Source organism: Cyanistes caeruleus, chromosome 4, assembly GCF_971803275.1.
Source record: "Cyanistes caeruleus chromosome 4, bCyaCae1.hap1.1, whole genome shotgun sequence".
In the NCBI taxonomy this organism is placed as follows: domain Eukaryota; kingdom Metazoa; phylum Chordata; class Aves; order Passeriformes; family Paridae; genus Cyanistes; species Cyanistes caeruleus.
Window position 1 is genome coordinate 13,215,160 of NC_141704.1, and position 25,980 is coordinate 13,241,139.

Consider the following 25,980-nt stretch of genomic DNA (forward strand, 5'->3'; position numbering starts at 1 on the left):
TGCCTGCCAGTGGAAAGCGGCTGCTCCCGGTTTGCCTTCCCTGGGAGTCAAGCCTGCTCCTGGTGAAGCTCTGCTACCACCAATGCTTTGTGACTCTTCTGTTGTCAAACTCTTGCTCCATGTGGCAGATGACACATCAGAGTTGTGAATGCTGTTTGCACAGTCTCTGTTTAAACAAGACTGCTATGAGTAAATATGATGTTTTCCTGTGTTTATATAGTCCTTTTAATCTTAGCGTATGTAAAGCTTAAGACAGTGAGACTAATCACAGCAGCTCAAAACGTACTTACCCACATGGGTCTTGTGGTGCTGCGTGGTATGGAGAGGTAGAACTCAGTTTTCCCTTCCTGGGTTTCTTTGCTCATGGGATTTTCACTCATATTTTAAGGGTGCTGGTGGGGATTTTTTGTCATGAGGCTGGTCAAATACTGACGAGGTTGCCCAGCAAGGTAATATCATCCCCATCTCCACATCTCCAATGTGACTGGACATGACCCTAAGCAACCTGCTCTGTTAGGACCTTCTTAGAGAAGGGAATTCATGACCTTCAGAAGTGCATTTCTACTTACAGTTGTCCATGATTCTACAGTTTTGTGATGTACAGGTGGGGAGTAGAGTGAAGACACCAAAATAACTTTTAAGCACCGGATCAGTGTTCCGGTGATTAGTCCACTTTCCTGGAGTTTGTTGAATGCTGGTAATTACTCTCAGTATACTCAGTTCAACCACTTGCAACTGAGCATACACAGATAAATTGTTGTTTTTTCTTATTATGCAACAAAAAATATGTATTGAATAGCATGTGTTGTGTGAGATCAAGATGGCTTATCAGAAACACCTCTACTTTTGAATTATTGGAGCTATGCCAGCTGATGCTGCCAGCTGTCTACATGATGTTTATATAGCTCTTCTCAAGTTTCCCTTGTAAGATCCCTACCTCTGTTCCTAAGACATTAATGATTAGACTGTCAGAGCTGAGAAAATCCACCTACAGACCAAGGTCACCTTCGCTGTTCTCAGTAACAAAGGAAAATGCCAGGCTAACAAGGCTTAGGAAGTCCTAATTAATGTCAATGGGAAACTCAAAGCCAGAGAAAATAGGGCTGGCAAAACAATTCTCTCTAGAGCTAAGACTTTTTTTTTTTCAGCCATTGTAAAAGCCTGGAAGCTGTATTTTCAAATATGGTTAGTGCTGGGGATGGGTTGCAGAAAAGAAAGGGAAGCAAGGGGTTTGTGATTTCCTGCCTCCTTCTTCTCAGTGAGTTCCTGCCAGCAGTCAGAGCTCTGACAATCAGCTGAGGCCCTGAGGCAGGAGCACTGTACATCTCTGTTCCCACCTGCCAAAAAGTCACCATGCTCCTTCGTCAGTTTGGCTCCCAAAAAAATGTGTCTCCTCAGGGATGCTGCAGCCATGACATACACAGAGCTGGGCCACCCCACAACCTCCCACCTCCTCCCCTTGCTGCCAAAAGATCCATGTTCCCTCATCCTACACATGAAAAAAAAAAGACCAATATCTACCCACAGTTGTCAGGTGAATGGCTGTCCACAGACTGTATTTTATAGAAGACAACTCATAGATCTGTCTCTAGCACCACTTAAGGATCCTGAATTTATCTTTGAGTCTTGTGAAATAGCCCATCTTCTCAAAGCACCCTATTAAGCATTTTTGCTCCCATTTTCTTCCCCTAAATTAGTCTTAGTTCAACATTCAGATTCCCTGAGCTGGGCTAATCCTCTTGATTGCACCTCCCTCCTCTCAATGTTCTGACCCCCACTACAGGCTTGATGGAACCAGTTGTCTCTCAGACACCTTATCTGGCAGAGAGCTGCTAAGTCCTGCAATATTTCAGCCTATTCATTCATATAATCTGGGGTTTTCATGCTGATGTCCTTACTCAGACATCTCTGGTTTCTGTGTAAACCCAGTGCTGCTAGAAGAAGCTTGGTTTCCCCACTGATTTCCTTCTATGCCAAGGATGTCTCCAACTCAGTTCTCTTATTTTATAAGTGTGAGGGAGAAGTCCACAAATGAGCGTGGTTTGATTTTCAGTGCCTATGTGTGGGTTATAGCACCTGCAGCCATGTTTTAAATTCCAGAAAGAAATATTCAACTCAGATATGATGAACCAAATTCCCACAGCCTTTCCAGCAGTGGGGAGAACAAACAGAGGAAACAATTCCCTAAGGGAGCCGTGACTTTCCAGTGTTGTAAAGCCCTAGGAATATATTAATCAACACCATCAGAAGTGACTCTGATGCAATTAGCCTACCTTGGGACAAGAAGCGGTCCACATGACCTCCTGAAGTTCCCTCCTGCTTGTTTTTGTATGATTCTGTTATTTCAGCCAAAAAAAGTAATTGTGGTTCTAAATTGTGTGCATGTAGAAGAGGCTGACACCAGGACACAAATTCAGTGGTAAGAGTGGACAGACCTGAAGGACCACTGCAGAGTGTTGAATGTAATCATCTCCTCTTGCACGTACACACACACACAAGGGTGTAAGTCCACTTACACACTGTTTCTTCCTCTTAGCATGACAACAGGCCAATGTTACACACTCAGCCAATCCCAGTAGTACCCACAGGGCCAGACACTGTGGCCCACTGGATCTTGCTCCCCCATGTTCCTCTGCAGATCCTCTTGTCTCAGCTGCCTTCCTCCTTGAGCCTCCCTCCATCCCTCACCAAACCCTGAAACACAGATACCTTCACCAGTTACATTATCCTGAGCAAACAACAGGAATCGTTTTTCTAAAGACCTTCAGTGCAGTTTTATTCCCCACGTGAAGATTAAATCTTCAGAAAATTACTCACAGAATGCCATCATTGATCCAAATGGTCTCCTACAATTTCCTTCACCCTTCAGCCACATGTTTTTGACCTTGTCAGATTAGGAGACTGGTTTCTCTCCCTGGTGGCTTCTCTGAAGTCTCAGTTACCACAACCCCTCTGTGCTTCCCAGGCAAGCACAAGCTCCTCTGATGCTGGGTGGTGTGCAATTTGTCCACACTGCTGCTGTGTGCTGCTTCATCTGCCCCACAAGAGCATTAAACAAAAGTCACTGCTCTCTGGAATGGTCAGTGCCTGCTCACTTGCCTACTGTTGAGTTGCCTCTGTTCCCTGTTCAGATATTCCCTGCACCACAGAGCTAGGCACGCCTTCATCAGGACATTTCTCCTCTTATGTCCTAATCCCTGGCTGTCCTTTGCTGCTAGATGCTTGTGCATCTTCTGTCCCAACATTTCTATTTGACCCATCCCCCATTCATGCTGCAGTTCCAGTGCCACCTCTGGGGCTCTGGGAGCCACCCATAGCAAAAAGGGTAACACACCCTCTTCCTCTGCCCCCACCTGCTGTGTTCAGCCACATGCTGATCCTCTCCAGCACTGCCAACTTTGAACTCAAAGTCATATTATTCAGGGAGCAAACAAGCGTCTCTGTGCTTATCACTGGAATAGTGTGTAGGCACAGCTCTCCCTTCCCTGAGGCTGGTGTTGCTCACAACCCAAAAGAATGGTGCTTTTAACTTCAAGCAGAAGCACACTCACTCATTCACTTTTGGAAGTGTGGTTATAACTCAAGCAAGGAGTGTGCTCTTGGGTAGAATCCCTACCCCATCCAGAAAATTAATATAGCTTCAAGGGATGTGGAGGAGCTTTATGCAAACGGGGACTTGAGACAGCCCAGCAAAGCACATTGTTTCCTGGAAGTGCATAGGAACCCTAATGAATTCAGCAGGATGATCCATGGACTGAGAGGTGTGCTCTTATCTAAGTGCTTTTCTGGCTGAGGGCCACAGACTGACTTGCTCTTGAGAGCCCATGGGACAGCTGAGAAAGCAAAATCTGCCCAGTGGAACACCAATGCCTCTCTTGCCCAAAGACTATCCAACTTCCTGATATGTGAAAATTGCAGGGTCTTTATCAAAGACATTGAAAAGCTCAGCAGATCTCAAGCTTCTTTCCTTCAGTAGAGCAGCTTTAATCCTCCATCAGGGCTGGCCAGCCTTTCTGCATCATGTATCCCCAAAATGCCAACATTTCCCTATGACCAACAGCCACCAGATCATGAAGATCTGAAGCAGGACAAAGACCTTGGGGTTGGTCACAGACAAGAGCAGAGTCCTTCTTCCACAGTTCCTATGGAAGACAGCTTGGCTGGGCTTATGCCGGTGTCTGCAACCCCAAATCCTGCGCTACCACAGGCACTCCAGTGACAGGTGGATGCTGTCAGTGCCATGGGGACCACAGTGCTTGGAAACCATAAATGAACTACTCATCAAACATAACCAAAAGGATCAGAAATTATCCAGTATTAAGGGTTGGATTTCTGTATATTTTAGGCATCCTTCATAGTGGCAGCATGTGATATCCCTTCTCTGCATCCAGAATAAAACAGGATGGAATAAAACAAAGAATAGAACAGGCAGAAACCCAGACAGACCAGCAGCCTCTCTCAACCTGGCAATACATTAAACTGGCAAGTTATTATACATGAGTTGAGCTAGATATATATGACTTATTATACATGAGTTGAGCTAGAGCAGGCTGATGCTCTTACATACACTGCCTTACCTGTCTTCCTCATGAACAGCTATTTTGGATTTTCCAGTAATTCAACATGCTCATCTGTAAGAACATTTTCTTATTTCTTAAGATACATTCCCCTTTTGTAGTCCTATTGACAATCATGCTAGCAACATAGACTTCAAGCACTCATCTACTCAATCAGCATTTTCAGCAGGAAATGATCCCCTGAAATTCAGACTAGAGATAAAAGACTCTCTATTGGTGCTCATGGAATCATTTTTTTTCTGATTATAGATTTCTATTTCATATCAAAATGTGCACTGAAAAATACAGCTCTTGCTCTAGGAACCCATCTTTAACAGACTTGAAGTGGTATAAAGGGTAATTAATAGGTTAGTTCCATTTCCAACCCCTGTGACACAATTACAAACATTTCAAAATGCAAGAATATTCCCCTGCTGACAAATCTGATCTGTCATTAATTTTGGTCCTCACTAGAGAGGCAAATGGGGTTAAAGGGCAGGAGAGCATATACCTTTGCAATTCCTTTTGTCAGCCAGAAAAAAAACCAAAGAAAGTAGGATGTTTTCTTCATTTTGGTACTGGCTTGGGGCACCCAAAGCACCACTATCTGGATGTCGAGGAAATGCAGAAAAAAACAATTTCACTGAAATGAAGACATAGAGCTGTCTTCAGTCTATTATACATTAAGGGGAGGACAGTCATTCTCTAGAATGCCTGAAGCCAACTCTGAAGGCAGAGCTCATATATTCTCAGAGGTGTTGAGCTCAGATCCACTTTGAGGGGGAGAAAATATTGCCTCTATCCAGTTCATGCCAGAGGAGATCTCAAGAAGTAAATCAAAGGACACTAGGGACAAATCTTTGATAAAAGCATATCAAAACTTTGTTTGTTTGCGCTGCTGTTGTAAAGCAGACTCACCAGAGACAATATGATCCCCAAATGGAATATGTTACTAAATCAGGACACAACTTACTGGAAAGATGAGTAATGATTTCGTCTAAGTCATTACATCTTCCTATCAATAGCATATCTCTGCAGGGAACATGCTCACCTCCAGCTGAACATCATATAATCCCTGTAGGAGAGGCTTCAGGTGCCTGACTCAAGGGCATGACACACCAAACCATCCAAAAAACAGTGGGGCAGATGGTCCCTTGTTGAGAGCAGATGTGCATAGATATGTACATTTTGTGGTATGTTCAATACCCAGCATATAATCCCTTCAGTTTGTAAAACTTGCTTCTGCCCAGGTAAGTGGGAAAGGGCCACTTGTTAGGACAGGAGAGAAAGGGGGTGCTTATCCTGGACACAGGTGTGATCATAGCCACTGTGACCTCTGAGCGTGGCACACACCCATGGGTTGGCTGTGCAGTACAGATTGGACCCAGTAAGCAGGAGGTTCAGCACATGTACACCTCCATCCTGCTAAACTTTCAGAGCAAATATCTAAAACCCTCAAACACTGTCCAGACAGCTTCTCTGAACAAAGCAGGATTAATGAGATAATGCTTGGACTCAGTGATCTTAGAAGTATTTTCCAACTTTAATGATTCTGTGATTCAAAGGGTAAGTGTATATGAGGGGCTGCACTGGATTAAATATCAGAATCACAGAATGGGTGATGTTGGGAGAGACCACAGTCATCTGGTCCAACCTCCCTGCCTAAGCTCTAAGGCACATGCCTACCCTGTTTGACTGTAGCTGGTAAACCTATTAGCTTCTGTATCCAGGCAGCACACACCCCCAGCACTATTTTCAACATTATCACCATCCTCTGTCTTCTCTCCAGACTGATTCTGTCATTTAATCCTGCTGACATTTCCTCAAGAGCATCCTACAAAATTATCTATTACTATTTGTTCCCACAATAGAGCCATTGATAATTTCATCCTCAGTTTTCATAACCTTCTCCATTCTGACCCTCTTGATGCTCACCTTGTCTTCCCTCAAAATGTCACAACTAAAATAAATTCCTAGTTTAAATTCCTTAGCAAACAACAATAAATCCTTTCACTGTTTCACCTTCATCCTTTTTGTCAGATTTGTGGTTCAACTTCTCAAAAGTTTCCATAAAACTATTCTATGGCTTTTCCTACTTTTCTCCTCCTTTCTTCTGAGATGCATATTTTCTTTTCCTCTTCATGGTACCTCCTTCTCCCAGGCCTCCTACAACACAAAACCTCCTCCCTGAGTGCCACCTCTCAGGTGGCAAAGTTCAAATCATACCAGTTTCCAAGTTTTCCTTGGTTTTTCTCAGGAAATTAGTCTTGTCTGTGTTATTTTCAAATCATCTTTTGATGTCCCACCTAAAACTCCTGCCTCTGGTGTCGAGGTGCTGCCTTCAATGAGACATGAGCAGTGACTCTCTTGCTCTGTAGTTCTCTGCACAAAGTGCAGGCAGCTGGAGGAGGAATCCATCCCATGCTCCTGCCCAAGTTAGCCTTCCTCTACTTACGTCCAAGTAAACCAGTCTTTGTCTGCCATTCATTTTTGTAGCACAGGATCTACAGCCTATCCTGAGTCAGAAACATCCTTTCTGGGGAGGAGATACAGCTGCTGCATGTTTCCTGCCTCCAGTCTGTTATTACAAATGGAAAGTATTTTAAATGCCTGTGAAAGATCTGACATTACACTAAAGTTACATTGAAGAAAAGTTCCCTTTGGAAAGGAAACCATGATTGAGATTTGGATAGGGAAAGTGTCTGGTTATGTCTACTCCCAGATTTAATTATTTTGTTCCCCAGTGGAAAAATAAAGGAATGAGGACCACAAGATACTATCAGAGTAGAGTCTCTTGAGCAGAGGGTACACTGCCTACCATCCAGAGGACACTCACTCACCTCTACCTTGTGTATGGTACTTAGGCTGAGTATGAGATTCTAAAATATTTATCATATCCAAGCAGCTATTTCAGCTCTCTGATTTACAGAAAATTATTTGCCTGACAGGAGCCGCCTCTGAAGCAGTTTGTAATTAATACATCCACTTTCATATTCCTTAAAGACAACATTCATAACAGATTAGAAAGATCAGAGATGCCATAAAGATTTCTAAATAACAATAATTATTTGTGGTTAAGTATATCACTGCAGAGTAACAAATAGACTTGTCAGTTGCATATCAAAGTTAATAAACAAAAAAAAAAGGGTACTGATGATTTAAGAAAACATATACAAGAGTAATTAATTCAAGTCTGTAAACTAGAGTACTTATAGGTAGGTGGCAATTTTTGGGTGCCCTGCATTACCCTTTAAAGTTTAGATGTTTAGAGCCTGTATATTCATGTGATTTTTCAATTGGTTGGTGTTTTTTGGGGTTTTTTTCTTGGTTCGTTTTTTTTAAGATGAAGATGCTGCAAAAATTGCATCCAAAATTAGGGGGCTTGAAAGGGCTAAATCCATTTTTCCAAAGTCACCCATAATGGACATAATATCCTGCAGCTAAGATTGTCAAGTCAGTTGTAATAGGTTCTCAAAAATGTTGCAAAATATATGCAAGTCATGACTTAACTGAATTCCTTGTAAATTCTTTGACTAATTAATTATAACTTGTACAAAATATTTTGATGCTCCATTCACATGCTTAGAATTTAATTAATATGTAGGCTATATGCCCCTAATAATAAATATTTTTTCATGATCTTTTCCAGAGCCTTGTAACAGTGCACAGCTTTTCATCAGCTTTAGAGGCAACTCTGTCACTGACAGTGGTAAAGTTTACTGAGCCCCACAAAAACTGTCTGCTTCCCATAACCTTTGATGAGCATGTTGTACAAAAGGCAACAGTCAGTATTTATAGGCTGCCCACGTGAGAGAAAGCACAGGTAATGCTCAGACTGCTTTGTAAAACCTACAAACCAGGTAGCAACTCACCACTGCTGGCCTGGGGATTCACATGTGTGCAGTAAATAGACAATGTCACTTTTCAGGTAGAAAATTAAAAACAAAAAAATAATGCAAATTTTCCAAATATAGTTCATCCTAGTGATGTGCTGGGTCCTACAGTGTCCTCTTCCTACCTGGTGGTTTAGGAGCTGTTTCTCTAATTAGATCATCCTGAAGATTTAACCCAGCCTTTTCCAGGAACAGTGAACTCAGACAGCAAAATATGTTTTTAACCATTGTCCAATAGAAACATGTTGGGAAAAAAATAGTATTTTGCTCTGAAGAATAAATAAACAGGGAACACGTATTCTTTTGGCAGTATTTGATAAATTGTGCACTATCATGTAATAATACAGTTATTATTCTTGCTAAGCATAGCAGCTGTCTGGAGGAACCCAATTAGGTAACATGGCCATTTACTCAGTGAGTCAGTGATCCCCATTCTTATTTCTCCTCATCATCCATGATGCTACCAGAAGGTGCAGCAAACTCTTTCCACAATTCACAAAAAGTCTCCCTCTCTTCTTTAGAATGGGGCACACACAAGGTCACTGCAAACAATGCTGTTGAGATTGAGGGAACAGCCTTTTTCCCTTCTAAACCTGAAGCCACACACACTACTTGAAAAATTAATGACTGACTGGGTGATTGTTGTCTCCTGGGTAGTTTGAAGTGAGGTCAGTGCTTATTCACCCTCAGGAGAGGAAGATGGTTTAATGGATGACACAGTGCCTAGGGCTGCAGCTTCAGGACACTCAGGCAGCCACATCCTGGGTGACCCAGACTTCACTTTCCTGTAGTTCCCCTTCTGGGATTTTACATGCTGAAAAGGTTCACAAAGCAAATGGATATATTCATGGTGGAAAGATTTTCAGGACCCTTACATGCAATGATATCTGCTGGGCTCCCGAATTCCCCCCTCCAAATTGTTGGATAGTACATAATTTTGAGGAAACTTCCTTATGGCTTTCCCTGCCCTGCGCTACATATCCACTGCTGGCCACTGCCAGAAAAAAGGTATGGACTGAGTGGACTTCTGGTCTGACCTTACACATGGAAGGTGAGAACTTCATTTTCATACTTTCCTGTTCTTGGGGAATGCCTGTCTCCGGGCTCCCCTGGCCACTGTGGAGCTGCTGCTTCACATGGCCTCATACTGCCCTCAGCCCTGCACAGTTTTTATACCACACATTAGTGCCTCATCATGCTGCCCCACCACAGAGCAGGAGCTCCCAGGAGAGTTGGCTCAGCACAACATTCTTAGTTTACAAGCCAAGGTCCTTCTTGCTCCCAGCACTGTGTCACTTCTTTCTTGAGCAGTAGGGATCTCTGTTTTACTGACCTGCACAACACACAGATTTATTCGCTGGAGTTACAAAATATATGAGCTGATACAACAAGGAGTTTCTACCAAGGCCGCAGGAAAAAAGGCTGTAACTTGCTGTAAGAGCCACAAGCTCCATCAGAAAACAGAAGGTTCCACATAAGTGAAGCATGACACGTAACCACTTAATAAAAACAATCCCAGCCCACCAGGGAACCAGAAGAATTTACAGGTATTGTGCTGGGAACAGAAATCCAGCCCTCACAGTCAGCACAGAACTATTAGCAAACACACAGAGCAGTTAATATTTTGAGGTTGTTCTAGCTTTATTTGTGTACCTTGATAGGTGACATTTCCAAGACACTACGAGTCTCTGTGGAGTTGGACCTATTATTAATAGTGAACATGCAGCTGAGCTGACATGACAGAGAAATAAAGAAGCGAAGTTCACATAGTCATTTATGCAGGGAAGGTTATTCCCCAAAGTTTTTTTTAGCAGCCTTCCAGACCCTTCAACCAGAGACAAATTCCTTGTGCTACCACTAACAAAGCATATCTGGAAACCTGCCTCTGCCTTGACCAAGGGTGATTTTTCCCAAGTCTATTTTCTCATTAGTTTGTTACTGTGGCTAAATGTGGGTGGGGGTTTTCTCCAGGGTGATGTTCCCAGCAGGTATTAACCTCCTGTGGGGTTTTGTTGTTCAGTGGCTCACTGGCCATCTGGCTTTCAGCCATGGGGAAGCCTGTATGGTCTCTTTCCTGATGGCACTCCAAAATCCTGCAGGGCAATCCTTCTCCCAGGCAACCTGTGGGCAAGAAGATAGCCAGAGCCAGGTCTGCAAGGGTATAAATGGAGACATTCAAAACACTGAAACAGGAATTGGACAACAGGTTTCATTAAAATCACAGCTGGAGCTACTGGTGACTCAGGTGAATGTACTGACAGCAGTTGTAAAGGGAGCTGAAAGTGCTCTGGAATGACACATGTAAAGGAATAGGTGCTCCTGACACCTGCAGACAGTTCAAGGGAGGGAAATCCCTGATGGCCACATATGGAAACAACCTGTGTGCTTGGAGCCCTATTGCAAAAGGCAGTGAGGCCAGCTCCCCTCCCCAGCACTCTGCTTGCCCAGCTCCTCACCATCAGAAGCACAGGGAAAGCCCAGCAATTCTTAAAGCTGCTGTAATCCAGAATGAGACGAATGGAGGGAAAAATGTACTAAACAGTTGATGCAGCAGCTGATTGTTTTTGGTTTCTTAGCAACTGTGGGAAAAGAAGCTGCCTGAGATCTGAGCTGTCTGGTCAAATCCAGCAGGCATCCCTCTGTGGAGGACAGCCCTCCTCCTCTCTGCTCATCTGCACAGGGAAACTACAGCTGGTGTTCCCACCAGGTTTAGGCCTTCCCTAAACAGGGAGATAGCAAACAAGTCCACCAAAATAGATGAACAGGCTTGTCCCCTTGTTCTCTCCACTGAGGAATGAGGGAACAAGCTGGCCATCAGAGTGGTTCCTCCAGAAGTAGAAAAGTAGTTTGACATTAGACTGTTTTTTATTTTAAAGAGCATGGAAAACATGAGGGAATCTTGCACTAACAGCTGCAGTCAATGGTGCTCCCAAGTTCCACCCAAAACAGGAACTGCAGGAGAGAGGTCAGGTTCTTCTGTGTCTCAGTGTCAGAGCCAGGCTGGAAGGGAGCAGGACACTCCTGTGGCTCCAACCATCAGCCATTCCAACCCTACAAATGGGCCTGCAAATGAGCCTGATGGCTTGGTGCAGGGGTCCTCAGCTCCTCCCCTGGCAATGCAGGTGCACCAGGTACAGCATCCTTCACAGCTCATTTTGAGAGCATTGCTATTGGGTGCATGAAAAATTGTCTATGGCTGTTTTCCCTGTGATCAGCAGTGTCAGTCTCTTGCAAATCCTTTGAGCTACACATCTCTGAGTTTCACATCTCTGTGGGTGTTGGTTCTGGAGGTTTCAGCACTAGTGTAGGGTTTGTGTGTCTCTGTATTGGAGCAGCCATTTCATTGTTTTGGTTTTCAGGGACAGTGTTAAAATCATTTAAATTCATGCCTATTACTGGCATACTGTCTGTGCTCAATGCTAATAGCTTATTTCCATCCATGCTAGTACTATCTCATTCATTCAGATATAAGTATGAGGATGCTGACCTGTAGTTAATCCTGCACATCCCTGACTGTTAATTTAATGACTATTAAATATTAATGGGAGCAGAGAAGGGAAGTCAGATCACCTTTTCCACAGCTTAGTGCTCCTGTCACCAGGCTACAATGTCATCCTTGATCTTGCTTTTCATATTCCCTTTCTCCCAGTTTCATTTCTAGGACAAAGAAAGATACATTTTAGAGAACACTTTGTAGTGAAGCAGCTATTGCAAGGATTAGAGCTGCACCAGGATCTCCCATTTTAGGTAGATGTTCAAACCACCATGCTGTTAAAAAAGGTTAAAAAAGGGGGTGGATTTTTTGTCTACAGTCTGGGAAAGGGCCTTACACCCTGACTCAGAATGCTAGAGCATATACTAGAGAAGGGGAGAATGCAAAAAAACACAGACACCCACGACCTAGATGCTCCTCCTGATGCTGTGTGAAAAATAATTCATTGTTCAAGGAGAGATGTAGAGGGTATCTGGTGGGTACAGGGCAGGGGAGCACCATGGATCTACCAGGGCATCCTGTTCACAGTTCATTAAACAAAGTATGGCCCAGAGGCTCTAGTGCAAACCCTCAGCACCACAGTGCCACGGGCCCTGTTGTGTCCCCAGCCTGGCGGTGGGAAAACTCTCCTGACTGAAGTACTTCTAGTCTGAAGTACAGAAGTGAACCCCAGCTTCTAGAGGAGAGAGTTGAACATCACTTCTCAATTCCAGAAGGGTATTACCATGTCCTGATTCTCATGGAAAGCATCATTGCTTTTGGTCATGCTTCCACAAAGTAAGCCATGTCCCCTGTGTGACCACCTGCAGAACATTTCATTTGCGAGCCTGTTACGTGTTTGGGCAGTGGGGACCAGGGATGGTAGTGTAGAGATCTCTTTCTCTACTTCTTCCCATGTCTTTTTTTCTCATGCTCTTTTCTTTTGCATCAGGCAGTTATGACTGCATCCTTAAAACAGCCATGACTAGCTGCTCAAGGTATTTGTCTGTGTTTAAATCTATGTATCTTCATATGATTATATTTTTCTGATTATAAAGCTAATGAGATAAAGCAGAAATCAGTCAAACTAGCTGGGCTTGAAGTGCATTAATACTTAATACTACCTTTTACTATTGTAATTATGATTTATTTACTTTTTTAATTGCTATCTGGCTTGCTTATCTCTATGAGAGTCAACTTCTCAAGAGTATCTTTCTGCCTATAGTGTTTTATTTTTACAGAAAAATGCAGGCATTTAGTGAGATGGAAATTACTTCCTTATTATTTAAAATTAATTCAGCCTGTCAAAATGAGCTCATTGCCATGCAGAGTGTTTCCTTTTTAATTCAGTCTCAGCCTTTCTAGAAATTGAAATTCTGTGCTGAGATTATGTACATAGCAGGCTTTTTATACATATTAAGCCCTACATATTAGGAGGATTAGGGCCACATATACATTTTAGAATAGGGTACATAATTATAAAACAAATTTTGCAGCAGGGATAAAAGACTGTCAGTTTTCCACTGGTCTTGTAAACTGCTTTGCTAGCCAGGAATGAAGCTGCAAGAATGCCTGATGGGAATAAAAGGGACTGTCTTGCCTCCTCCTTTAGGACTCTAACTTTTGCTAAATCAGGACAAAAGTAGAGGAAATATTTGCATATAAATAATTGGGATGCCAGTGCTCCCTTCTTTTCTCTTCATAGAATAAAAAAGAAGAGAATGGAAAGCAGAAAAGGACAGAGGAGATTGAAACCTGTGATGGGTATAGGAAAAGATAACCTTAATAAATGGGAGAAAATTGCCTGTCACCTGCAAAGGGAGCAATGAAAATAAGGGGGGAAGGGAGACGAGTTTCTGACAGCAGCATCCCACAGGAGTTTCTTCAGGACCAAGAACCGATTAGGAAAGGGAGAGGAGAGAAAAAAAAGTAGCTTTAAAAGATTTTCATACTTCCCACTCCGTCTTCCAAGCTGCTCTCACTGCACTCCCTCCTCACAGTAGCTGAATGGGCTTGTGGCAGAGGTTCAGGCCTCTGGAAACAGCCCGGCGTGTGAGGAAACATTCCAGTGACTGGGCTGGCGTCCTGGTCACACCCCCTGAAAAGGGAACAGCAGGAAATTAAGGGTTTGGAACAGAGGGAGCCATTAAGGAAAACTGCTGCTGGGGAAGGCACCTGGAAAGATTGCCATTCCCATAGTAAGAAGATTACTATGGAAATAATTTTTGCATTTACCTTGCATTTGCATTTATCATAGACAAGACATTTAGTGTCACTCCTATCTCCAAGAGGGACAATGTAGGGAGCAATGTACATGTCAGTGTTACCTCAGTCCTTGGGTAGGTCATGGAGTAAATAGTCCTGGAAATCATTTCCAAACACAAAGGACAAGAAGCTGAGTGGAAGTAGTCAGCCTGGATTTACAAAGGGGAAATCACACCTGAGAAAACCTGAAAACCTTGTACAGCAACACGACTGCCTCAGTGATCCCAGGGAATGCAGTGAGTGGCATTGTTCATCTTGACTTTAGCAGCAATTCTGAGTGCTTGCCAAAACTCCACAGACAAGGTGATGAAGTGTAGGCCAAATAACTAGACAGTGAGCTGGACCAAAAGCTGGCTGAAATGCCAGGTTAAAGGGTTGCCATGTGATCAGTGGCACAAAGTCCAGCTGGATGATACAGCAGATAAAAAACTGCAGCAGAGAGTTATGCTGCTATCCAGAGAGACCTCAACAGATTGGAGAAATGAGTGGGTAGGAACCTGTGAAGCTGGGATACCCCCAGTCCTGCACAAGCCCACACACCAGAATACACTGTGGGACACCCAGCTGGAAAGCAGCTTGAGAGGAAAGGACCTGGGGTTCTAGAGGACAGCAAACTGCCTGTGAGCCAGGGATGTGCCCTTGTGCCAAAGCAGGTTCACAGGATCTTCCATTTAGCACTGGTGACACCTGCAGTGCCTGTGTTGGGCTCCTCAGTGTAAGAGAGATGTGGACATACCAGGAAAAGTCCAGTGAGGAGCCAGTAGAATGATGAACTGACTGGAGCAACTCTCCTGTGAGAAAAGGATTAAAGGGCTGGTGTTGCTCAGCCTGGAATAGAAAAGGCTCAATAAGGACTTGGTGAGTGTGTATAAATATATGATGGGGGCCCAGTAAAGAAGACAGAACCAGACTCTGGAGCAGGCTGCCAGAGAGGTGCTAGAATCTCCATTGATGGACCTGACTGGACATGTCCCTGAGTGACCTGCTCTAGCTGACCCTCTGAACAGTGGTACCCCAGAGGTGCCTGCTGACCTCTGCAGTTCTCTGAGCCTCTGACACCAAGACAAGAAAACTGCTGTCATCTGGCAGATAGAAAATAGGAATTTTGGTTTAAATATTTGCAGCAAAAGACCAGTAATAAACAAGGAGTTGATCTTGCCAAAGAGATGCAGTGGTGAGCAAGGTGCAAATAGGTCTTCCCACAGGATCACCACTGTGGCAGGGGAGGAGTTTGGAGCATAACCCACATATGGATAAATCACAGGGTGAGGGAAGTATCTCCCACTATTGCTCCCATAGTAAGAACTGATGCAAATAAAGCTCTATAAAACAAAATCTATTGGCAGGAACAACCAGCTTCAAACCCAAGTCTTGGCCCTTGGCAGCAGACACCAGTGCTTGCACACTCAACACAATTCTTGCAAAGAACAGCTGAGGGAGCTGGGGTTGTTTAGCCTGGGGAAGAGGAGGCTTGGGGCTGACCTCATCACTCTCTACAACTGCCTGAGAGGAGGTAACAAGTGACAGGACAAGAGGAAATGTCCTGAAGTTGCACCAGAGGAGGTTTAGGTTAGATACTAGGAAAAATTTCTTCACTGAATGAGTGGTCAGGAGGAACAGGCTGCCAGGGAAGAGATAGAAACACTCTCTCTGAAAGTGCTCAAAAGTGTGTGGATGTGGCACTGAGGGACATGGTTTAGTGGTGAACGTGGTGATGATGGGTTCAAGGTTAGAATAAATGATCTTAGACCTTTTTCAGCCTCAACAATTCTATACTCCCTATCCTGGAATTTAAAACCTCAACTGCAAATGTGCTTTAACTTGTGCTATTTTGATGGATGTTTCTGGTGAAACAGGCACCTGGAAATGCTTAAATGGCAAAACTGTAGGGATAAGAGACCATGAGAAGAAGTCAGACCTTGTTTTCTCTCATGCTCACAGCCTTCTTTGTGCCACCTGCTGTGGCATCCCCCAGCAGCCACATCCAAGATGGGAAGCACACCTGAGCTCTTATCTATCTCTCTCTGCATTTTGTTTCAGGTGTTTACAATTAGATAAGGATCCTGCCACAGAACTGTTTTGGGGACAGCAAGTTATTGTTTTTTTGTAGATTTAACACAAGTTAAGAGTAAATCATCAGGATTCAGAGTATTTTATAGATTAGGTTTCTGATTTCTTTCTGTTTTCTTTTAGAATAGAGCATTTTATATATTAGGTTTCTGACATTAAACAGACTGTTTTAATTTAAGTATTTCGTATGTGCATTGCAAAACAGTATAGAAAAATGCTCCACATTTTTCAGATAAACTACAAGACTATAATTTTTATTTTTTTTTTAATCTGGCAACTTCAAGATACTGTTTAATGAAGGAACCTAAATCCAAGTTATTATTTTTATCATTTTGTACATTTAATAAGGGTTTCCAACATATTCCAATTTTACACTGTTTTGAATTATATTACAAGTATCAGTAATTAATTTTCTTAGTAATGCCACATATTTTGAAGTTACCAGAAGTGCTTTGAGTGATCAGGTAACTGTAGATACCGCAGTCCCCTCTAGTGGGGAAAATCAGACTGTGCCGATTCTGCAGGGCCTGCTGCATTAGCAGTGGTTAGATATGAAAGCTTTGCTTTTCCCCCATATATCCTGAGGACTCTGAGTCGATTTTTTTCTTTTTATGGTTTTTTATTTATTTATGGTACATTTATTTTGTTCTGAAGGAGAGAGGGGCAGTTCCTACTTGTGAACCTTCAGTGCAGGAATTCACGACGTGCCCTACAAATCCCCCTGCCAAAAGATAGCAAGTTTTGCTGCAAGTATCTTATTTCCACAAAGCATTTGGGAAGCTGGTTTTTTTTAATAAAAGGAAAGCAAATGGATTAATGAAGAACAGGTTCACCAGAGATCACCATCTATCTCCTGGCTCAGCAGCCCATTTAAGCCCTTTTTTAAATCCTCCTGTACTGGCATTTTCTGATTCAGAATTGTGCCCTTGCAACATTCCCCTGTCGTGTGAGCAAGAAGCAGTGAAGTTTAGGTTTTAGGAAGCCATTGCCATCAATATAATAAAGAACACCCCCTCCTCAAAAACCTTATCGCCTGTTTGTTCCACTTCTGTTTCGCTTCAGTTCAAAGGGAGAACTGTGTCTACCACCCCACATCTCTTTTTTGTTTTTCTCTTACATAATTGTCATGGTGTTTTTAATTAAGTTAAATAGGATGTTGCACTGAGCTCCTCAGCAGCTTCCTGAATTTTGTGATCTATCCGATCAATTTACTGAAATCAGAGCACTGTCTCTGCTGGTACAACGTGCACTGGGTGCAAGTCACAGATATTTGCATGAACCAATTTATCTCTTAAAAATATTTCTTCTTGACTGAAGAATAAATTGCCTTTACCCTAATGCGCTAGGTAATGAATTGCATTTGAAATATGTTTATTTTTAGCTAACAAATGCTAATGGCAGCTTGCTGTTAAAAATAGACAGTACAGTTGGCACAGAAATATGGGCTGGGGAATCGTTCTTCCCTCATCAGTGGAAATGCCCTCTGTGTAAGTCACCTGGGGAGAAAACATGATGTTCCTAAATAATTTAGTCCCTCCAACTGGAGAGAGGGTGAGCAGCAAGACACTGCTGTCACCTGAGCCCTGCCTTATGAACTGCCCTGTAGCCCAGCACCCTCGCAGGGCTGTGTCCTCCTGTGGGGCCGAGGGTGTAAGATGGAAATGGCACATTTTTCTTTTCCTGTCTCCCTGCTGTAGTCAGTGGGTGCAATGTGGGTTTCTATGTGCCTCTAGATCTGCCTGGCTGCAGGGAGTGGGGGCATTTTGGTGGGGGGAGCACTGCAGAACCCCATTAGACATTAGCAGCTCCCACTCCTCCCTCAGCAGCTGCTCCCCAGGCCAAGGGACTTTATCTTGGGCAGGATTTTCCTAATGTCTGTGAAATTTCCCTGGCTGCTCTCTAAGTCCATTTCTTGTCCCATTCCCATGATTTATCCCCTTCATTTTCTCAGCAGCTTTTTTTCATAGTTAAAAGTGTTATGTCCACTAAGTCTCCTTTTTTCTAGGCTACACACATCAATTGCCCATGTTTTCTCTTACATTAAGAATTCCAAGGCTTCTGACACTTGTTCTTCCACTCTTATATTCACCAGGTAGGTACACTTGTCCCTTACAGTCTAGTGCCAAAAAGCCAACCATGCAGCTGAGGCCTTGCTGAGCAGCCTGGTAGGTTCACTTTGTGCATCTTGCAGATAATTCTTTCTGCTTCTTTAAAATGGTAGGGAATTTGTCTATTTTTCACAGCAGAAGGGCCTCGTGGAGTCATGTGGTCGTTTGGTCCATAACTTTTATCCTGTACAACTCTCTCCTTTGCCAATACTGCTGTTGAATTGTGTCCTGTTTTTTGGATCATTTCTCTAACTCATTATAGATGTTGAATACTGTTTCTGACCTGCAACACACTTGGAGCCCCTCCTGAATTACTGTGACCCACAAATGGAGGAAGATAGCCTCTATTCCACTGGAGATCCTCTATTCCACTGTGGAATAAGTGGTTACTGAAAGTATTTTATTAACATCAGATCTAAGACAGACTCCCATGAAACTCTAACAAATAGAGTCTTTCAGCTGGACAGTAAGCCACTAATCACCACTCTAACAGTATGTTTTTCCAACAAGTTCTGCATTTGTTTTCATAACAGCTTATCTAAATAAAGTTTTCTAAATTCTATGAGAATGTTTTTCAGATTCATGGTTAGAGTAATTTAGAAGTCTGGCTTATAGAAGCGGAAAAACAGATAACCTTCCAAGTACACAGGTGCTACATCAACTAGTGTTCATCAAATTCTTCTGTATTTTCAATACACTTTTTATCATCCCGCCCTAATGGGGCTGCTGTGATACAAGGGTTGGTCTTCTCACCTCACTTTAATCCCTGAGTGAAGTATTAAAGTGCCAGCTCTGGTAATTTGGTTACCAGAGATATTCTCAGGGTCTGGCTGTACCATCCAAATCCTCCAAGTGTGGCAAACAGTGCCTGGGAGGAACCCAGCTGCTCGTGCTGTCAGCCCTGGCCATGTCAGCATCCCCTCCCTTGGAAAAGGGGCTGTATTTTTGCTGACAAGAGTTGTCCTGTGGTTCTCAGCACTCCTAAGGTTGGATCTGCCCTGGGAGTAATTGCATGGTGCTTCATGGAAGAGGCTGTCCATCCCTCCAAAGCCACATAGCAGAAGGATATGTCCTTCTGCTTCCAAAAAAACAGCACATCTGCTCCTCTGCACTGTTCATTCCATCTGGAGCAGGGAACAGTCCTGTGGGCTACTGAGTTTTCCAAGCATGGGAGTTATGGAGAGCCAGGGTGCCTCAACAGTGGCAGAGACCACGTCAGAGTCCAGCACCTCCTGCTCTCAGGGCCAAACATCTGCAGCCTCCAACATGTCCTTGCACCAGCACCCCCCGGCCCCAGAGAATTTTACACTGAAAGCTCACTGTTAAAAAGGGGTTTCACCACAATATAAAGGGCTCCTTTTAGGAGGGATGATGTTAACTTTTCTGTGGGAAGTTTCCAGTCAGGGAAATGTTTTAGAAGGGAAGATACAATTCTGCTTGTACAGGCTCGAGTCAGGGGGCTGGCAGTTCCCACCCTTTCACTGCTGAAACACAAAATTTGTGCCAGACACAACCCCTACTCAAGAGATTACAAATCTAGTTGTGAACATTGTTTTCCAGATTTTGCTTGAAAGGTAGGGCAGTGTCCCCTACCTCCTGCCAGAAGATCTCACATAGAGACATCTAGCCAGAAAAATACTGCCTTCATTTGACAGAAGGCACCCAGTAGGACCAGACAAGAAAAACCAAACTGTGCTGTTGCTGGTTGAAAATTACCTGAAAGACTACAAGTTATAAGCTTAACCAGAAAAATGCCAAAATCCTGAAAAAAATCTAGTAAATATTATTTATTTCATACATGATCAAGAGAAGGTTCTGCTTTTAGGGAAGAAAATCACAACTGGAAGTCCTTGATTGATCCTTGGTGATCCTCATTATAATATGATCTTAGGAGTTGGCTTGGTTCTACTGAGTCAAGACCAGAAGGGTCCAAAAGGGTTTCCACCAGATAGAGATTACAACACAAAATGTGGTTTGGGAGACTAGATAAAAAACACTAGTTAAAGAAAAGTAGAACTGATTCCTTATTTATAGGCTTTAGTATTTCCTGGGACCAAACCCCTTACTTCCTAATTCCAGACTACAATCTAAACTGGAATTATAACAATTAAAAGTCAGGAATCCAAAGTAAGGAAGATTTACCCATGGTGACATGTGTTTTATTAGCAGGTAACACAAAGAATCAATATTTTATGACCTGTCACATATTTGAGTCATCTGTCATGCTTTATCCTTAGATGTTGAAGTTGTTTGACAGCTCTAAAGTAGAAGGAAGCAAAACAGAAAAGAAGTTTTTTTTGCTGGTGTCACACTGTCAGAAAAATTTAACAGGTAATAGTCTACAGCAAGCAATTAAAACACATTGGTCTCTTATTACAGAACAAATTCTACTCCGTGGGACCTGAGGGAAATGCATCTCATAAAATTTGCTATTTTTATGTTAGAAGCTAGCACAAACTATACTTTCCCTGCACGAAAAAAAAAAAAAATCAAAAAGAAGCAGAAATGCTGCTACTTCACAGCGCACAGATGAATACTGATTTGGAGACCTTACATAACAGGGAAGCAGAAAGATCCACCTGCAAAACCTCAGTTTGATTTCTGCTGAGATCCCAGAGTCAGTGCAACCACACAGGGCAACACACCTGTGTGGAGGACAGAGTTTATCTGCTGTGCAGGTAAAGAGCACAGCAAATGAAGGCCATAGCTCAGATGAAGACAAGGAAAGGATGAAGATGAGATGCCTGTAGAATTACCTACAGGTTTGGAAGTGTCACAGCTGTTCAGGCTTTCTGTTTTCCAAGTTCCAGTTCTGAATCTTGTGTTGTACTTCAATCTCAGCTTCTAAAAAAAAAAAGATGCAAATAAAAACAAACAAAAATCACCCTTCTGCACCTCATAATTGCAAAAAAAACCCACTAGGTCACAGGAAAAAAGAAAGAAATCAGGCTTTTCAGAACTCCTGTTTATGTGTCTTCCTGGTTTTTGAATGTTTGTGGTTCATTAAGTTTTTCTGGAAAACAAGGACTTTATTCCCTGAGCAGCACTAACAGGAAGGGTCTTCTGTCTCTTCCAGTGTGGTAAAAAGGAGACATTTTAATTTTCATTTGTTTCTGTAGGTAGTTAGCCTAAAAGTAGCCAAGATCTTGAGCATTTTCTTTCATTTTCCACATCCCCCTAGAACAGCTTCTTTCATGTGTTAAAAAAAAAGAAGCATCCGAGAAAATTTCAGTCTCAACAAATTGGTATTTTGCAAATTTTGAAAATTCTTTCAATATAAAGTTCCTATATGTGACACCAATAGGTAACACCAGAAAAGTCCAGGAGAGGAAGAAATTGTAGCTTTTTTCCCTGTCTCCAAGCAATCGATAATATGAGTCTTTGCTAGCACAGGGGTTTGCATATCACCGCAGGGAAGAAAGAGGATGGACACACGGTGATGTAAGGGCTGTAGGAATGACCACCAAGCTCATCTCCAGGGTGCAGTGACCCATCACTTTGGGAACACCATGAAACCAGCACATCTACCTAACATTACCACATTTACAGCCACAGCTGATGCTTTCCATAGTGCTGCCCACGTGGAGTGAGCCACCACGCACGGCAGGTACTCAGTCCTCAGTGCTCAGCTGTGTGTCCCAGCCCAAGCTGGGCACTAGGCCACTTGTCCCTGGTCTGTACAGCACAGGCTCAACTGCCTTATCAGGCCCATTGGGAAAAAATGAGGTTTTTCTTTTTACAGGAGTCTCTGCTTATTTTCAGATGTGCCAAGGCTAGCACAGCAGCTTGGCTCGCCCTGGCTGAGGGGAATTTGCTGCCAGCAATGCTTGGCCCCGTGGCCTCTGAAACCCAGGCAGCCTCTGCTCTCCCCCAGGGCTGGGCGATCCTCAGGGATGTGACCTCTAGAAAAGGACACCAAATTAGGAGATGTTTCAGTGTCTGAGGCGATGAAATATTTAATCCCTGCTCTCTCTGGGATATGCATCATCACAGATTTACTTATCTGCTGCTCAGTGGCAGCAGCGGCTGACAGGGACGATGACAGCTGACACACATTAACCCAGCTGCACAACACGAGCTATCACTCCAGAGCAGAAATCCATCATTATTATTTAAGCACTGAGGAGGTGTCTCAATGCCAGATACCGAAGACAGGCGGCACCTGCACTGGAAAGTCAACACTGCCAGGGTCTCTTGGAGGTGAGGGAGCCCCGGCAGGACCCTCAGCCCTGGCATCCCCCACAGGACCAGCAGCAGTGGTGCTGGTCTCTGAGCAGCCCAGCACCAAGGGTCTCGTGTGTTCCCACTGCTGACCTGGCCATACACTGATGGACCAAAATGAGAGGGAAGCTTGGACAAATATTGCTTGTTTAGGGGGTGGAAAGGTGGAAGCCTTTATTGGAGCTTTTCTAGAGCTACACAGCAGGATAGTGCATTAACCCCCATTACTAAAGGCTACAGGTGGAGTGAAAGGCTCCTCAGGGAGAGCTGCAGCAGATGTAGCTGTGTGGATGCAACTGGACCTGACTTGCTTCCCCTTTGTCTAAGCTGCCCTCCTTTTCACAGATGAGCTTCTTTCTGAGCAAACCTGTATCAGTGTCTGCTTTATCTAACAGATCATTCTGAATTATTGCTCTCTCTGAGAAATGAGTGACTGAGCTTTGAGGAACCCTGGTGAAACTGGGGTTTGGTTTGAGAAGGTGGGCTGGAGATTTCCCACCTTCCTGTTAGTGTTTGGTACTGGATTGGTTGCTGCTCGAGACTGCCTTGCTGTCTCTTGCCACTACAATGGCACCCTTACACTGAAAAAGTGCATTTTACCCAAGACTTGTCTTATGGTCACTGGTGGGAACAGCCAAACAGCAGGAAAGTTGTCCATGAGTCTCAGGTGCAGGGTAGAAGGGGGAAAGAAACCACCAAGGATTCTAAGCCCTAGAGCCGATCTTATGTTGTGTGGGGTGTGATCCTTCCAGAGGAGGAAATAAGGTGGACTATTTACAACACCACATGAATGCCTGCCTAAGACTGCAGGGCTTGCTGGACACACTGGGATGTCACCTTCCTGTTCTGACCCAGAGGACACTGTGCCACACCTGTCACTCAGGGCTCCTGCAAACCAGCTTGCCTTTCTGCATGCTCTTCAGCTGGCAATTTCCTCACACAGCCCTCCCCTTCTCTGAGATAGCGTTTGGATTTTTTGTCTCTGCACTGCTGATTGCAGTCTGCCTTCTGTGCTCAAAGCTCTTCAGGAAAGGAATCTCTTCTTTTTCTTTTACAGGAGTACCCTTCACACCTCTAGAGCAACTCAAGAAAGTGTTTAAGGGAATAATATAAATTAATAGCAACAATAAATCCTTACACATCATCCAAAGCCTGCACAAATTGGGTTTGGAGCAAGAAAAGGAAGATGAAGGAAAAAATGTCTCCAGGACCATGAACATTCAAGCATTGTCCTTGCTAAATATCAAGCAGGTTTTCATGACAGATGGTATTCACCAAAAAGCTCACCCTCTCCCTAGACCCTGGCTTTGCCAACTCCCAAATCCAGACTTTTTTCTAGCTGAGTATCATCTCACCCCACAGAGATTTTTTTTTCAGTAGTTTAACATGTAATTTCATACCTTTGGAAACAATTGTGAGCCTTATGTACAGTTCCAAATACTTCTTATTTGCCTAGAGAGTGTACAGACAGTTAATTAACATTCCTGTGCTGGGTAAGCTAATCACTAAACTGCAGTTCTGAAATCTCAGACCAAAGCTGCTCCAGATTGTTATCTTTCTGTTGCCCATAAGCATGTAACTTGGCACCTGTATCTTTAGGCAAACGGGATCAATATTTGCAGCTCATTAGCAGGTTTTGGTTGAGACCCAACATTACAGCAGCCAACCAGTCAGAGAGGAATGTGACAAGATGAAGGATGCACAGCCTTGCCTTGGTGAGCCCCTGCCCCAGAGGTGCTCTGAACAAACTCCTGCAGCTGCAGGACCCTTCCCCTCTATAGTGATCCCCAGCAGCCAGAGCCCCACTCACAGTTGTAGCCCAACCCATTTATCAAATTTTCTCTTCCCATCAGCACGAGTACATACAAAGAGAAAGTTTGGAAAACTGTTGGAAATTCTTGGATGTGCACAGATTTGTGCCATGTTCCCAGGTCACAGAGCTTTGGCACTGGCCAAAGAAAAGGGTAATTCATTTCACACACAAAAAATGAGAGTTTAAATGTTTTTATTATTCTGCAGCATTTAAGGTTCATCAGCACTGATATTTTTCTTATGTTTTCTATGACATTTGATCTTATTGCAATGTTTTAGTTATTATGTTAAAATAAAAAAATCAGTTCTTTTTTTCAAGAAATTTCTTTCACAGAAATGTCATGCCATTGGAATGGCCAGAGAACTGTCACAGCCCTCTTTGTTTCTGTCAGGAGGAAACACTCAATGTATGAATTGGGAATTCATCTGGAGAAATCCTGTCTGTTGAAAAAAGAGCAGAGCTCCGTTTCTGTCACACCACTAAAATAAGCCCCATCGTAGCAGCTTCCTTACACAGAGATCCTGGCTGGCACCTTCAAGGATCTGCTTCAATATCTTGGCTTTCTCCCAGCAGCAAACTCCCACTCTCTCCGTGCTCCCAGGAGAGCAGGCTCAGCGCAGAGCCTGAGCACACAGTGCAGGCAGTGAGTGGCTCCTCCAGGCTGGGGCTCACTCACAGCCCCCAGCCCACGCTGGCCCTGCGCTCTGCCTCCTGCCTGCCCTGATGGCCCAGCCCAAAGGACAGCTTTGTCTCAATGGCAGCAAGGTTTGTTTTCCCAAACCAAAAAACGTGCCAACGTCAACATCTAACACTGCCTAGCATGGGAAAACTCTTGGAAGATATAAGGTTATTAAAGCTAGATATAAAATGCTACTGACAAAATAAAAACCCCATAAGATTGTACAATGCCAATCCAAACATTTCCTGGCCGATATGCCCAGAACATTGTCAAGATACCTCACTGACATGGCTGGATCCTCAGAGAAGCTCCCTGTAAACAAATACATCAAAGTTTGTAACAGTTTATAAATACAATGAAGAGCTTTCTGAGCAGTCTGATCATGCAGCTTGAAGGTTGGAGAAACAAACAAAAATACCTACAGATCCTCTGGGTTCCAGGGGAGAAACTGGAAAACAGCTACAGCAAATGGGCAGAATATAAAGAAAGTGAAACATTTTATCAATTAACAGTTAAAGAACAGGAAGAGTTTAGGAATCACCATTCAGAGATCCCCTTTAGTGACAGCAATTTATTTGACCATCTGGGCAAAGAAAGACTGTAGCAAACCACATGGAGGAAATAAAAATAGATGAACAACAAGTGAGTGATTTTGCTTGACTTTAGCCTACAACGCTGCAGAGCAGGAAGCTACTTCATGTGAAAGACATTATTGATGAAGGCGATTCAGCCTCTTGCCAGTTCTTCCAACAACATACTAGATCTCCCATGCCAGCAAACCTGTCTTGAGACGTGACTCCCATCCCAAACTTGACAGAAACACCACCAAGTACAAAAGACAAATTGATGAGCCTTCTGGAAAGGGACCACCAGAGGAAGGAGCATCTCTGTGATGTTCCACGG

General features: G+C 43.5%; 1 protein-coding gene and 2 long non-coding RNA genes across 8 annotated transcripts in view; 1 reads left to right on the forward strand and 2 right to left on the reverse strand.

Moving 5' to 3' along the window:
* LHFPL3 (LHFPL tetraspan subfamily member 3) overlaps window positions 1-25,980 on the forward strand; it is a 232,676-nt gene that overhangs the window by 196,333 nt on the left and 10,363 nt on the right. The gene's annotated exons all lie outside the window — the stretch shown is intronic.
* Window positions 10,072-14,019, reverse strand: LOC147653432 (uncharacterized). The gene is made up of 3 exons (XR_015286129.1): window positions 13,874-14,019; window positions 12,020-12,106; window positions 10,072-10,570 (listed from the first exon to the last, which is right to left on the reverse strand). It is a non-coding gene; the product is annotated as an uncharacterized LOC147653432 (long non-coding RNA).
* LOC147653433 (uncharacterized) lies at window positions 20,493-21,202 on the reverse strand. The gene is made up of 2 exons (XR_015286132.1): window positions 21,125-21,202; window positions 20,493-20,623 (listed from the first exon to the last, which is right to left on the reverse strand). It is a non-coding gene; the product is annotated as an uncharacterized LOC147653433 (long non-coding RNA).